Raw genomic sequence first — 14,120 nt, 5'->3', positions numbered from 1 at the left:
TTATCATCTTCCTGACTGTGGTGGTAGGAGCACTCTACTATAATCACCACCAGCACGGCCACCCTAGCCATCCCACTGTCCTGGCTGTCAGTGCACTGAGAATTATGCAGCCAGAGAATCCGACATGGCCACAAGCCAGGGCCATCGAAGCCAAGAGGAGTATCGTAGCCAAACTGCATGTGTACCAAATGTAAAAAGTCCAAGGCATAAACATGTTTTCCCAAACTATTCCTGCCCCAGCCTCTAAATGGTATTTGGAGGATATAAGGAAGACACAAAATAACGAGGACACCTATTGCTCATGGCATCATAGTGATTGCTATTTGAAAGATTTTAAAAGTGACCTGAATGCCCAATCATCACCACCATTCTAAAGTAAGTCTCCCTTACTCAGTATCAGATGCCCGAGCACCACAATGCTGATGGCTATGGCAGAGGCTGCTAAGTGTTGCTCTGTGCCATGGTGTTTTAAACATCTCTTTCAGGGAGGCTAAAAATCCATCACTTAAATCTAGAAAGTCACATATTGCCAATTACTGTGAACTATGAAAAGCCTATAGGAACAAAGCCATCAGTAGACCTAGAACTTCCTGCCTACAGGTAACAACACTGCTAGCACACAGAAAACTCAGAAACGTGTCCTTTTCCATCTTCTCCAAAATCCTCCCTTCCTTTATTCTTGGTTTTATAATCTGGTGCGTCAGATCAAATCCTGAGTACAAAGCAAAACTTCACTTGTAGAAACATCTGTTGCTGTCTAAGAACTGCTTCTCTTCATCCCCTAGGCTATCCGAGGTGACACGGGTTCCAGGGAGGACAATTCAACCTGACACTCTGTGATAGAAATGAACGATGTTTCCTGACAGTACTGAACCATGAGCCCGTGGATGGATGAAGAAACTGGACAGTCATTACTTAAAAAACAACAAAGAGAGACTAAGCAGGGCACCTGGGTAGCTCAGTGGGTTGAGCATTGGACTTTGGCTCAGGTCATGATCTCACAGTTGATGAGTTCGAGACCTGTGTTGGACTCTGTGCTAACAGCTCAGAGCCTGGAGCCTGCTTTGGATTCTGTGTATGTCTCTCTCTCTGCACCCCCACCCCCGCTCATGCTCTGTCTCAAAAATATATAAACATTAAAAACAAAGACAGACTAAACTAGTTCTTAAACGCAGTTCAGGGCCAGCATGGATGAATAAAGTCCACTCTATCCAAAAATTTAGTCAGGGCTACTTTCTCTCAAATTATACCACCTCTTTGCAAAGAGTATTTACTAATAAGTACCTACTGTGGGTCAGATGCTGGATGAATACCATCATCTTTTATTTCTCCAGCCCAAATTCGAGGCATTGATGCTGAGCCACAGAAGGACCTTATTCTCTACAAACCTGAAACGTAATTCTTACTTAATTGAATATATCCAGTGATCGCAGGGTAGGGTGGGGTGGGGAGCAGAAGTTATACTTGAGGAACACTATGTAGAGATGGAACTCCTTATTAATTTCATAGTGCAGGCTATTAGGAAGATGTGATTTGTCATGCAGAAAGTGCTGGAAGAGCTGTAAACTTCAGGGAGTCAGCAGATGGTCACTGAAAAGAAAATTTGACAAGAGAAGAACAAATGACCTTTTTGTGTCAGAATGTGTCACATGAGGTAATTCCGGAAACGTGGTGAGTAGTGACTCAGTAAAGTCTCACCTGAAAGTCAAACCAGTGTTTCTCCTCTTTAAGGAAGTCTTTTAGTTGTAAATGTTGCTGGCTGCACAACTTTGAGCAATTTACCTAATTTCTCTGATAAAAATACAGACCATCACAAAGGTTCATCATAAAAAGTCACTGAGAACCTGAGAGGCACAGAGTAAGTGCACAGTATCATACAGTGTTTGTTAGCAAATAGCAGTGGCAGTAATCAACACGAACATAGGAAAGGAGGGGAGGACACATTCTGGGGGTGTAAATAATGTTATCTATGCAATAGGTAATCTATCCTTATTACAAGAAAATTCCTTGGTTCATCAAATTGTCTGGGGCCGTACCTGCAGGAGGAGGCAGCAGGGAGTGGTGCTTTGGAATGTGTGCCCTCAGCCACTTCTGTTTAACTCTGTTTTCTTCCTCATTCTTTGTGCCTCGTATTTACTGTTCAGCTCATTTTACTAGGAATGAGTTGATGACCACTGGAACCTAACGTTTAACTATAAGGCATTTCCTTTTTAATTTTTTAAATAACAAGTGCTCTTTTTTCAAGAGCAGAAGGCTTCTTTTAAAAAGAAGTCTCATTGTCCTTCAGCTTCTCTAAAGAAATCTCATCTGTTCAAAAGACCCACTTAACCTGGTAAGTAAAAGCAAACGCAGCCAGGCCAAGTACCTTTGCAGACCGATCTAGACTTCCCTGACCACTCAATGCCACTGGCTGCCAGACCTGCAAGTTCCAACAGCAGCTCCAGGTGTTGATCCCTCTCAGCCCCCTGAATGGCCAGATTTTCCCTTTTTCTCCCCATCTCTCTCTGCCTCATAAAAATCAGATTTAGCGACATGTTTAAGAACAACATAACAAAAAGCCTACGTCTTAATTGTGCAGGAGGTTAATAGTCACACTGTTGACTTTCCAGTAAGATAAACAGTGCAAACTTGGCCAGCACTAATGTATACAACCCACCCTCTCATTCCTGAAGACCGTACTCATTCTTGGGATGTGAATGACAGCAAGAGTTCACTGGGGAGAACGGAGCATCCTAACCTGTCAGAAGCACTGAAACACCAAAAGAAAACTGGAGGAGTTTAGGCTGAGCTTCTTTATTTCGGGGAGTAAGTAATTCTATGTCATGAGGATCTTGAGTCTGTGATAAACAAATTACCCTCAAACTCTAAAAGGCTGCCTGTCAGTGTTAAGCCTTTTTCCAGTTCTACTCTGCCATGAAACTCAGGGAGATCTGGTGTGAGGCTCAGTAGAAAGGCTGGCTGGCTCTGGCCTGACTTCTGAGCCTTGGTGGATGATCTGCATAGGAGCTAAGGGGTTCATGGGGGTGCTTCACCTCCCCAGAGCCAGAAACCAGAACATCTTAGAGTGGAAAAGACATGCCCAAGCCATCCTGGTGCCTGCAAGATCTCTGGCAAATCTAGAAGTGGCAGCTGGTCAAGCATTAAGAGGATGGTCATACAAGGTTTTTAAAAAAGAATCAAGGAGGAGAATCTTACAGTTCAACTCTAGAGGCTGGTTAAATAACTATAAAATGGCATGAATTACAGCCACCAAAAGGGATGATGTGAGAGACCTGTATTTACAAATATGGACACATGTTAACAAAATACTCAGTGACAAAGTAAATAGGTTACTGAACATTATGTATAATACAATCCCATTAATAGGAAGACACACACACACACACACACACACACACACAGAAAGAGAAAGGAAGAGAGGGAGAAAGAAAGACACACACACACACACACACACACACACACACACACACACACACACACACACATAAATGCTTTGCATGAGGGATGGGCATAATGCTTTGGTATGTCGCCCTAGGTTTAAGCCAATTATCAGCTTTGTGACCTGGGGTAAGTTAGCAACTTAAGGCCAAGTTTCTTCATCTGGGAACTATTAAAGAGGAAGAAGGGGAAGGGAGGGGAGGGAGGGAAGTACCTGTTCTCATAGGCTGTCATGAAAATTAAATGATATGTAAAAGATTTCAACAGCTCTTTGTGATAGAATACATTTAATAGTATCACTATGATTTATCTCTGGATGGTAGATTCTGTGGATAAATAGATGCTTGAGTTCTTTTTTGCTCATTATGCTTACTGAGTTTCTACTACGACCACGTATTTTTACCACATAGTGTTTTGTTCTTGTTTCTTAAAGGCTTTGTAAAAATACAAAGAGGCACAAGGACCATTTGGGGCGTGAAAAAAAGAGAACACTTATGGTTCCAATGTTACAAAAACACACTGGAAACGAAGTATGAAAACTGATTTCCTTCATGTGATAGTTGTTAAATGTCAGTAAAAGCACACAGAAGAAAAAATGTATAAACCCAGCACGAGCCATTAAAAAATCCCAACACGTTATACAACATGGGTCAATTCTGAAAATATAAAGAGAAAAAACCTAGACATTAAAGGACACATATATGGTTCTACTTAAATGAAATATCTAGAAGACACAAATTCAGAGAGACAAAACCAATTAAAGACTACGGGGGAGCATAGCAGAGAGGGAACAGGGAGCCTAATGGTTAGTGTCTTCGAAGCAATGAAAAAGTTTTGGGAATAGATAGATAGTGGTAATGGCTGCAAAACATCACAGATATAATTAGTGCCACTGAACTGCACAACTCAAAATGGTTAAAATGTCAAGATTTATGTCACATACATTTTACAACAGACAAATAAGAGAGACTGATAATGTAATATAGGAAACCACACTGAACTGTGCACTTTAAATTGGTGAATTGTGGGGCACCTCGGTGGCGCAGTTGGTTGAGCATCCGACTTGGGCTCAGGTCATGATCTCACAGTTTGTAAGTTCGAGCCCCGCATCGGGCTCTGTGGTGACAGCTCAGAGCCTAGAGCCTGCTTCGGATTCTATGTCTCCCCCTCTCTGTACCCCTCCCCCTGCTCACGCTTTGTGTCTGTCTCTCAATAATAAATAAATGTTAAAAAAAAAAAAATTAAATTGGTGAATTGTAAAAAATGTAAATTATTTTTCTAAATTATACTTTAATAAAGTTGTTAAAAACCCAAAACGACCTTAGGCTCTGGGGCCAGAGAGACTGACCTGGCTTTTGAACCCCAGATAGGCAACTTACCAACTGTGACCCTGAACATATTTTTAAAACTCTCTGAGCCTGACCCCTCATTTGTAAAATGAGGATAATAACTGTACCTTCACAACAGACTGTTTTGAGGAGTAAGGAGATAATATAAAGAGTTTAGTCAAGTGCCCTGGGAGCACCTGGGTGGCTTATAAGTGTCTGACTTTGGCTCAGGTTTTGATCTCCTGATTTGTGAGTTCGAGTCCCGCATCAGGCTCTGCACTGACTGTGCAGATCTTCTGTCCTCCCCCACTCTCTGCCCCTCCCTTGCTCACATGCCTATTCTCTCTCTCAAAAATAAATACATACCAAAAAAACAGCCCTGAATGAATAGCTGCTAATTATCATAATTATTTTTAAACTTCTCATACCCGAAGATTCCCCAGGGTCAAACGTGCTCTACTTACGGACTCCAGGTTTTACCAGCTCTCAGAACTACCACCATGGTAACAAGAAAGAATCCATACATACATCCTGGTTCCCCATTCGGGGACCATTAGGCAAACATACTTGCAGAAGCTCCACCGTCCTCATCGTACATGTCCCCATGCAATGCCAGCTACCCCTCTTCACAATCAAAATCTCACAGCAAATCAGAGGAGGGTCAGAAAACACACAGAGCAATACCTTACTCCAGGGCCTGAGCACCTCAGACAACCTGTCCTAAGCACTGGAACATCTTGCACAAGGACAGTCCATCACTAGACAAGGATTAAAAAAATTACAAGTATCTTTAGGGGTGCCTGGGTGGCTCAGTCAGTTGAGCATCCGACTTTGGTTCAGGTCAGGATTTCACGGCTCATGAGTTCGAGCCCTGCCTTGGGCTCTGTGCTGACAGCTTGGAGCCTGGAGCCTGCTTTGGATTCTGTGTCTCCCTCTCTCTCTGCCCTTATCCCACTCATGCTGTCTCTCTCTCTCTCTCTCTCAAAAATAAACAAAAAAAATTCTTTTTTTTTTTTTTCAACATATCTTATTATCTCTCACTGTTCCCTCTCTTCCCAGAGCTAAACCTACCCTGTTCCTTTATCCTTTTCTCATAACAACGCCTCTTTCTGATCTTTCAATCATTTTCCTCATGCTGGATCCCATCCAAGTTTTTCTTTTCTCACACAGTGCTGAGGCCCAGCATGGGATGCAGGGCTGGGAACAGTCTGGTAAGCAGGTCATAGAGCCCACAGTACATCCCGTGTGGGGCTTGGATGGTAAATTCTGAAAAGATCAGGCTGTGTGTGTAACCAGTGGCTGTAGACCAGTTGGTGGGTAATGTGACAGTAGTTTACAAATATCCCAGAGGGAAAAGAAACTGTTTGAAGAGCTGCCTCTGGGCCTTTCCTGAGAACTGATGAAAAAGACAAGCACGGAAGTTTGTTCGGAGACCTGGAGAGCTGGTGGTTGGGGTGAAGAAGAACAAATCTCATCCAGAATGAGGGAGGGAGCCCCCAAAAAGGTGTCTCAGGGCAGCTGTGAGATCACGGCTGGGGCCAGGCTTCCATGGTGTGGAGACTCCACACTGGCTCCCAGGGCTGTTCCTTATGTTAATTCCTCTGTCCTGGCTACAAGAACAGAATGAGAAGCCTGCCTGAGGGCTTACAGAAACTTATCTCAAGGTTTGTTGGAGAAGTTACTTTTCCCACACTCACTCACTCACTCTTGAGAGGAGAATCAGGTTCAAAGGGGCAAATGGAGCTGGAAATAAATAAGAGAATAGAGATGGGGGTAGTACTGGGCAAGTTTTTTGGGAGAATGTGTCAGAAAGACAGGCTAACGTGTCCTTTTTAGGGTGGAGCCGCACAGCACTATCTGAATCATCACCCTGGCACTTTGGGTGATGCATCTGTAATCAGTCATTTAATTTTTACAGGATGAGAAAATACCTAAAAGCCACATCTCCTTCAAAACCCACGGCTAAGTTCTTTCCGATAATTCCTCTTCTTATAAATCTCTAATAGTTCCCAATTCGTTCTGAATCAAGGACAGCATAACTGATGAGGGTTTCCATTTATACCTTCCTTCCTTCTTCTCATACCTACCACACACCATCATTTCTCTGCCGCTTATCATTTCATGAACGAAGTTAATTCTTGCCACTAAATTTTAAGACTCATTCCCTCCACTAGCCTGGAATGCAATTCGCCTAAATAGAGGGACAGCTATACAGCTCAGAACAGTTTCCCCAAGGCTGTGTGTGCTTAAGAGCCAACTTCACAGTTTCCTAGCCTTCAAAGTCATTAACATAAAATCAAGCCCAAAACTCTGATCTCTGCAGAATGTCTTCACTTTAAGGACATCTTACACTCACCAACGCACCTGGGAAGCTCAGCTGGTTGAGTGTCCGACTCTGTATTTTGCCTTAGGTCACGATTCCAGGGTTGTGGGATCGAGCCTCATGTTGTGTTCATGTATAAGAACTCACTCATTCTGGAACAGTCTCATTCTTTCTGAGAACTATCCCCCAGAAATCTAGATTCTGAAGGGCTATCATATAAAAATGGGATTAGACTTGTTCCATGAGGTCCAGGGAGTAAAAATAGGTGAGTGGAAGTTTCAGGGTATACAGATTTGGGCCAGTTAGTAGCAGAACTGGAGCAGGACTTTAGCAAGTATTTATCAAATACTATGTACCTAACATTATGCAAAGCTCAGTCTTATTATTCAAGAAGCTGAGAGATTACAGAGGGAGAAGGAGAGGTAACCGGAAATTTCTATACCGTGTGGCAAGGAAAAAAACACAGTTTTCTACAGCAGCTACCAGCCCAGAAGGGCAATTAATCCACCTCTGGAGAGTCAGACAAGCTTTCTAAAGGATGAGACAGCTAAGGTGACTTCTGAAGGACAAGCAGCTAATTTACACAAAGACTGAATTTACAGCCAGGGAATGGGCACTAGGAGTGGGAAGGTCAGAGGCAGAGAGGACACAAGTGGCAGCACAGACTGCCAGAGCACAGCTGTGAGGGGACCAGTGTCTGGAGAAGAGGCTCGCGAAGGGCCTGTACAACACGCTAGGGAAGGGAGACTCTATCCAGAGGGCAGTGGAGCTCTTCTCATCACTAAAGCCATCTGCATCAATTAAAGACATCCTTTTGTCAAAAGGTCTGTTATCATAACTGCTACTAACCTGGGATTTAAACGCATCAAATATTTTAAAATATCAGTACATTTTGCACAAGTGGTAAGGAACTCTTTCACAGAAGTGTATGATGGTATTTGGGAGAGGACTCGAGAGCCAGAGGCTGGGAAGCCCTAGGCAGGGTTGTGAGGACCAGCTGGAGGGGCTGTCCCCAGTGGCAGAGGTGGGAGCTCTCCGTGGGTTGGTCCTGAACTAGCAACCAAGCTGGCCTTAGGGTCTGTGCCCCATCAAACACCTTTCTCTCTATATGCCAGGATTCACCTCCACACAGTCCCCTCAAGGAGTTTCCATTCTCCTAAACTAAAATCTTGTTAACAGATCCACTTAAGGGAGTAACACAATTCTTTCTAGAAACTGGGGGAAAAAAATGCTCTTCTGGTTCCACTTAATCATTTTAAGTCACTTAATGTTTCTCAAGTAGAAAGTCTCACACTTTATCTGATGGTTTGTATTATGGCTCCAGAATTTTAGATGACTTCAGAGAGGAAGCCAGTGAACTTTGAAAGGACATCATTTACATTTGTTTGCCGTATCAGGTAGCACTTAAAATATATAAATGGGAAGATGTGGGCAAGAAAAACAAAAAGATTTCTAAAGTTTCCACAGGATTACTGGAGATCTTTTTATTTGTGTGTGGGGGGGGGGGGGGGGGTGGGGGGGGGTGGGGTGGGGGGTGGGAGGGCTAAATGGAAAAATGATTATAGGACTTACAACATTTTAAAAAGAGTCACAGAGTTTCCTGTTTGCACATCTCTTTTGGCATTTGTTAATATCAGAGTCTAGGTCTTGGGAGAGGCCAATATATTTTAGACTTTTAAAAGTTCACTTGGACTTAAACTAGAAGTGGGAGATGGCTAATAGCTAAATTTAGCTTCTATGCAAAGTTACTACATTCAAAACTTAGCTCAACCTTTGAGGGTAACTATTTGCCAGAAGTCAAATTAAACTGCTATTTTAGGAAAAGAACTTAAATGAAACAGGCTTGAGAAACATTGACTATATAATAAAATGGCTTTTGAAATACCTTTTAATGACAAGATTTATCAAACACATCTAGATTGAATTTCTTCAGAAATATAGCTACTGATAAATGAAGAGAGAAGTGTTAGGAAAAAATGTTTAGGTGAATGATGTTACTAAACTTGGAATGTTCCCACAGGATCCCAGCTTTGGTACTTTTTATAGTGTTAAATAAAAGGTCTTTAAAGGGCATGGATGAAGGTGCTACGAAAAAGTCTTTGTGGCAAAGTCTGAAATTAGGATTCTAAGGCCATTGATGTTTTTGGTCAGTGTATTTTGAAAAACACGTAAGATCATGCAATGCCCTAAGTAATGATAATCAATGGTGGATCATTATAAGCATCAGGGAATCAAAATGAGAGGAGAAACTGGGAAATATCCTGGAAGTCATTTTTGCATGTTTAAGTCTCTGAACTGTTCACTTTCTTTCTTTAATCTCTCACCTTGTCTTTATTTCTTCCCTTCTACCATTTATAAGTGGAGATGAGAAACTACCTAGGGCTGCGAAAGAGAAGGAAGCTGATGTCCTGTACAAGATTGAGAAATGACTCCTATACTCAACTCTAGCTACTCTATATGACCTTAGGGGAAACTAGGACTCTCAAGTCCCAGACGCCATGTGTATAAACTAAGAGAATTGTGGTACTCCAGTACACGGCTGTTGGCTACATAAGTTGGTATAATCTTTATACAAGCTCTTTGGCAAATGTATGGCGGGGGGGGGGGGGTGGGGAGGTGGGGGGGTTTGTTTTTTGTTTTTTTTTTTTAAATTTCATGAAGGGGCGCCTGAGTGGCTCAGTCAGTTAAGCGTCTGACTCTTGATTTCGGTTCAAGTCATGATCTCACGGTTCCTGAGTTGGAGCCCTGCGTTGAGCCCTGCATCGGGACCCCGCACTCTTGGCTTGGAGCCTGCTTGGGATTCTCTCTCTCCCTCACTAGTGGGCTCTCTCTCAAATAAATTAAAAAATAAATAAATTTCATGAAATACAATTAAAGGGAGTAAATAACTACACACAAAAAGGGCTGGCAATTAACCAGCAGATGTAGGTAGAGATCTTCGACGGCTGTTACCATTACATAGGGGGAGACAACTAATCACTGTGTGCCTTCTGATGGAAGTGCATATTGCCCTCGACCCCCAATCCTAACCTGAATCTGATCAAGCCTCTGTAACTACTAACTTAAAGAAAATGCAGAAAACAGGACCATGCTAAACACCACCACAGAGATGCAGTGAGCATCATTCACACTGTAAGAAATTAAAGGACAAACAGTCTGGGTTCCTCAGCAAACATACTGTAAGGGAAAAAAAAAAGATTTTTATAAGGGACCGGCCCAATGTCAAAATGGTATAGATTTGGACCTTGATTCAATAAACTGTTAAAAACAACAAAACATCAGGCTAAGAATCTACTTTTGTATGTTTGAAATTTTCTGTAAAAGTTAAAAATAAAAAATTAGGAGATTATTAAAAATGGTTAACACTGAAAGCAAGATAACAATCAACTTGTAAATGTGAACTCTCTCTTGTCTATCCTCTTGGTTATTGGTTATTCCTCCACTCACCAGAACGTAACAGACCAAGACACGGTTATGATATCACAATTTGTGTCTCTATTAAGTGTTAACACAATTTCTGGACTTTATAAGAGCCCAGGAACCAAGAAAAGAAAAAGGTATTTCTGGAGGAACCACATTCCAAATGACAATCCAAATGATGCTATGCTTAAGCCTTGAGCTTCATGCCCTCCTGGTGTAGCAATGTGCCATTATGAAGCACTTAATACATTTCAAAGCACATTATCTCATTTTATTCCCACTATAGCTCAGTGAGGTCAAGCAGAACACAAATTCATCATTATTTTAAAGAGAAACCACCAGCTGTGAGGGATGCTCACATTATTAATTTTGAGGGGGAGGGGAAAAAAGAAAACACAGAGCTACCTACCATCTTCTCCTTCAACCAAATGACAAAGAAAAAATTATCCACTGAAAATTAACTACAGTAGTCAAGGAAGCACTGCTCTTCTTACATAGACAACCAATAAAGAAAATTAGAAATAGACAAATGAGGGGCACCTAGCTGGCTCAATCGGTAGAGCATGAGACTCGATCTCAGGGTTGTAAGTTCGCTCCCCACTGTGGGTACAGAGGATACTTAAAAATAAAATCTTAAAAAAAAAAAAAAAAAAAAAAAGAGGAATAAAATGGAAAAATACCTCTCTCAAATTAAATGACCATTCAGTATCTGACAAGAAACTAATTTTATTAATAAACCATTAAAACGCCATGCCATTTTGCCTATCAGACAGAATGAATTCATTTTTTTTTTTTTTTAAATTTTTTTTTCAACGTTTTTTATTTATTTTTGGGACAGAGAAAGACAGAGCATGAACGGGGGAGGGGCAGAGAGAGAGGGAGACACAGAATCGGAAACAGGCTCCAGGCTCCGAGCCATCAGCCCAGAGCCCGACGCGGGGCTCGAACTCATGGACCGCGAGATCGTGACCTGGCTGAAGTCGGACGCTTAACCGACTGCGCCACCCAGGCGCCCCCAGAATGAATTCATTTATATATGATAATATCCCCAGCTGAGGGGGAGACAGGAAAATAGGCATTGTCATATAAAGTGCCTACTAAGTTTCCATCTCTGTGCTAGGCACCATACTTACTGATGCAAGCAGTCCACTCTTCACAAACATAAGATGAAAAACTCAAGTAAGTTCAGCCTCAGACTCAAGTGTGTAGCCTTTGTGGGGAAAAAGTCAGTGAACCCAAATAGATCATAATGGAATCATAGATCCATACTGTCTTGATTCTAGAAAGCCACCCCATTTTCAGTGGTATTAAAGAGACTGCAAAGAAACAACTAAAGGGCTTATACAAACAAAGAAAAAAATGTCAAACCCTCCCATATCACTGCGTATCTTCCCATCTATACATTTCATCCCAGGGACCAAGGTCAGGTGTTAAAACAAGCATAGGAGACATGTTCCAGGACTATTCCCATCAATGACACACAGCTACAAAACTAACATTTCACACTAATCTAAATATTTAACTTTCTGTCCCCTGAGCTTATTTTTAAGGCGTCTAGTCAAAAACACTGGTCAGTCTGTTTTATGTTTATATGCATAATTCAAAAACACTTCTTATGAAATAAATTTCATTTCTTTTTGATGAACATTCTATTATATGTCCCACCTTTCCATTTTTAGTTTAATTTAATGGGGAGAAATTATTGGGCATGTAGAACTTTTTTTCATTACTCTTCTGTTCACATATTTTTTAAAATTAAGAAGGAAATTCCCAATCCTATCTAACTACTAGTAATCTCAGTGTTCTACTGCAGTTCTTAATTAAGGAATCTGAATTTAAAACAATACAAAACAACATCAATCTATTTTCTAAAAATCTTAACCTCAACAAAGTTGTAATAGTGGCCATTTCTGTAGATAGAAAAGTTGCTTTGATCCAATAGCCAAAGAAACTCATTATAATCCAAGAATGATAGGTCCTACTCAAGCACTTGGAAAACACACAAAGGTGCAATGCACCAGTCCTGAATCACCAGCCAGAAAGACTCTATCATTCATAATGATGATGGAGATTACAAAGCCCCGCCTGAGGCGGAATTTCCTTCCTTCAAAAAGATGCTATGATTCCCTGCCCCCATGCAGAAGTAATGAATGCAATCCACTGAAACACCCTGAAAATACAGAAACCCAGGTTCATTAAGACACTCAAAAACAGGGAAAGTGAAAGAAAAAGAAAAGTCATACACCCCCCCCCTCCCAAAACAGATAAATGGGCACCAATCCCTTATGTTCAAAACTGGCAATAAAAGGAAAGAATTAAGCATTTTATTTTGCTCCTCAACTTTTTTTCTGATGAACAAACTAACTTTATTTCAGGGAAAATGAACATAATTAGCAAAATCACTCTTTTCAACACCTAATCAAGTAACGCAGTAAAGATCAATGGATAAAGCCATGAAAATGAAGTTGACAGTCACTTTTACAATGAAGGCATCATCCGATTACTACTTGAACACAGGCCCATTTTGACATCACCACAGAATGACCCAAACACTGGTTACTTCATAATGTAGTACCACATGAATGAAAGCACACAGCACCACCTAGGACTCCTTAACCAAACCTTTCAAATCTAATCAAGACTTTTAATTTGCAGTAAATAAAGGGGACACAGACACCTAAAGGAAGCAAACAGAAAAACCCAGGACTTTTTTTCTCAATATGGCTGATACTTTTTTCAACAAAACAATGGCATAAGAAAGGGGGAGGTGGGGGAAGGGAACTACTCTAGATGAAAAGACCTTTAAGAGACATAACTAAATGCAACATATGGATATACTTTGAACAATTCAACTAGAAAGACTAGGAGGAGGAGAAAGAGAGAAGGGATATAAAAAGCAAGTTGTGGTGTAATCTTGATAAAGCTTAAATATGAATGTAGATGGGTTTCTGGGGTTGATTCTCTCTACATTTTGGTATGCTGAAAACAAGAGAAATAAACAGAAATAAATCTACAAGACCCCAATCTCCTCTGTATTGTGGCCCAAAAAACAAGTTTCTTCTGTAAAGTAGCCAAGGAGACACGAGAAGGGTCCTAAGCTGTAGGTGATTCAAGTCACCAGGGAATGTTTTCATCAGTCCTGTTATGCAAACACGCACACCCCTGTACTTAAGTCACAGGGTAATGAGATTTTTTAATAAAGGTTTTCCTTTCCAAGTAAATTCAGCCTCCTAGGTGAGGAACAATAGGCATGCAGAACCACCACAGAATCTTTCTCTGCCCATGAGGAAAGGAAAAAACCAAACCAAAAGAGCATTCCACTTACTCTCTGCAGGCTTTTCTCCATCTGTCAAATAGGGACAATACTGCCTTACAGTTTTTATGAAGGATTAGCACTAATATGTGTATGTGCCTGTAACTGGCCCCTGGCAGTGGCTCAAGTAAATGACAGCTTATAAAAAATCACTTGCAGCCAGTTACCTACAATCTCAAGATCCTGAAATTTGCAACCACGTGGGCACAGAAGATGACACTGCCCAGCCCAACACATTTATTTCAGCTTTGTGAGACTATGACTAAAGGACCCATCCAGTAAACCTGTGCCTGGAATT

At 41.3% G+C, this 14,120-nt stretch overlaps 1 protein-coding gene and 1 long non-coding RNA gene across 12 annotated transcripts in view; both read right to left on the bottom strand.

The window, feature by feature from the left end:
* Window positions 1–14,120, bottom strand: part of RBPMS (RNA binding protein, mRNA processing factor) — a 176,294-nt gene that overhangs the window by 38,748 nt on the left and 123,426 nt on the right. The window lies entirely within an intron of this gene.
* Window positions 338–8,582, bottom strand: LOC128776502 (uncharacterized). The gene is made up of 2 exons (XR_008421579.1): window positions 1,699–8,582; window positions 338–1,590 (listed from the first exon to the last, which is right to left on the bottom strand). It is a non-coding gene; the product is annotated as an uncharacterized LOC128776502 (long non-coding RNA).

The sequence above is a fragment of the Panthera pardus genome, unplaced genomic scaffold (assembly GCF_024362965.1).
Source record: "Panthera pardus isolate Hobbes unplaced genomic scaffold, ASM2436296v1 HiC_scaffold_13, whole genome shotgun sequence".
In the NCBI taxonomy this organism is placed as follows: domain Eukaryota; kingdom Metazoa; phylum Chordata; class Mammalia; order Carnivora; family Felidae; genus Panthera; species Panthera pardus.
Note: the sequence above shows the minus strand (reverse complement) of the source record. Positions and strands in the feature narration are given on the sequence as shown.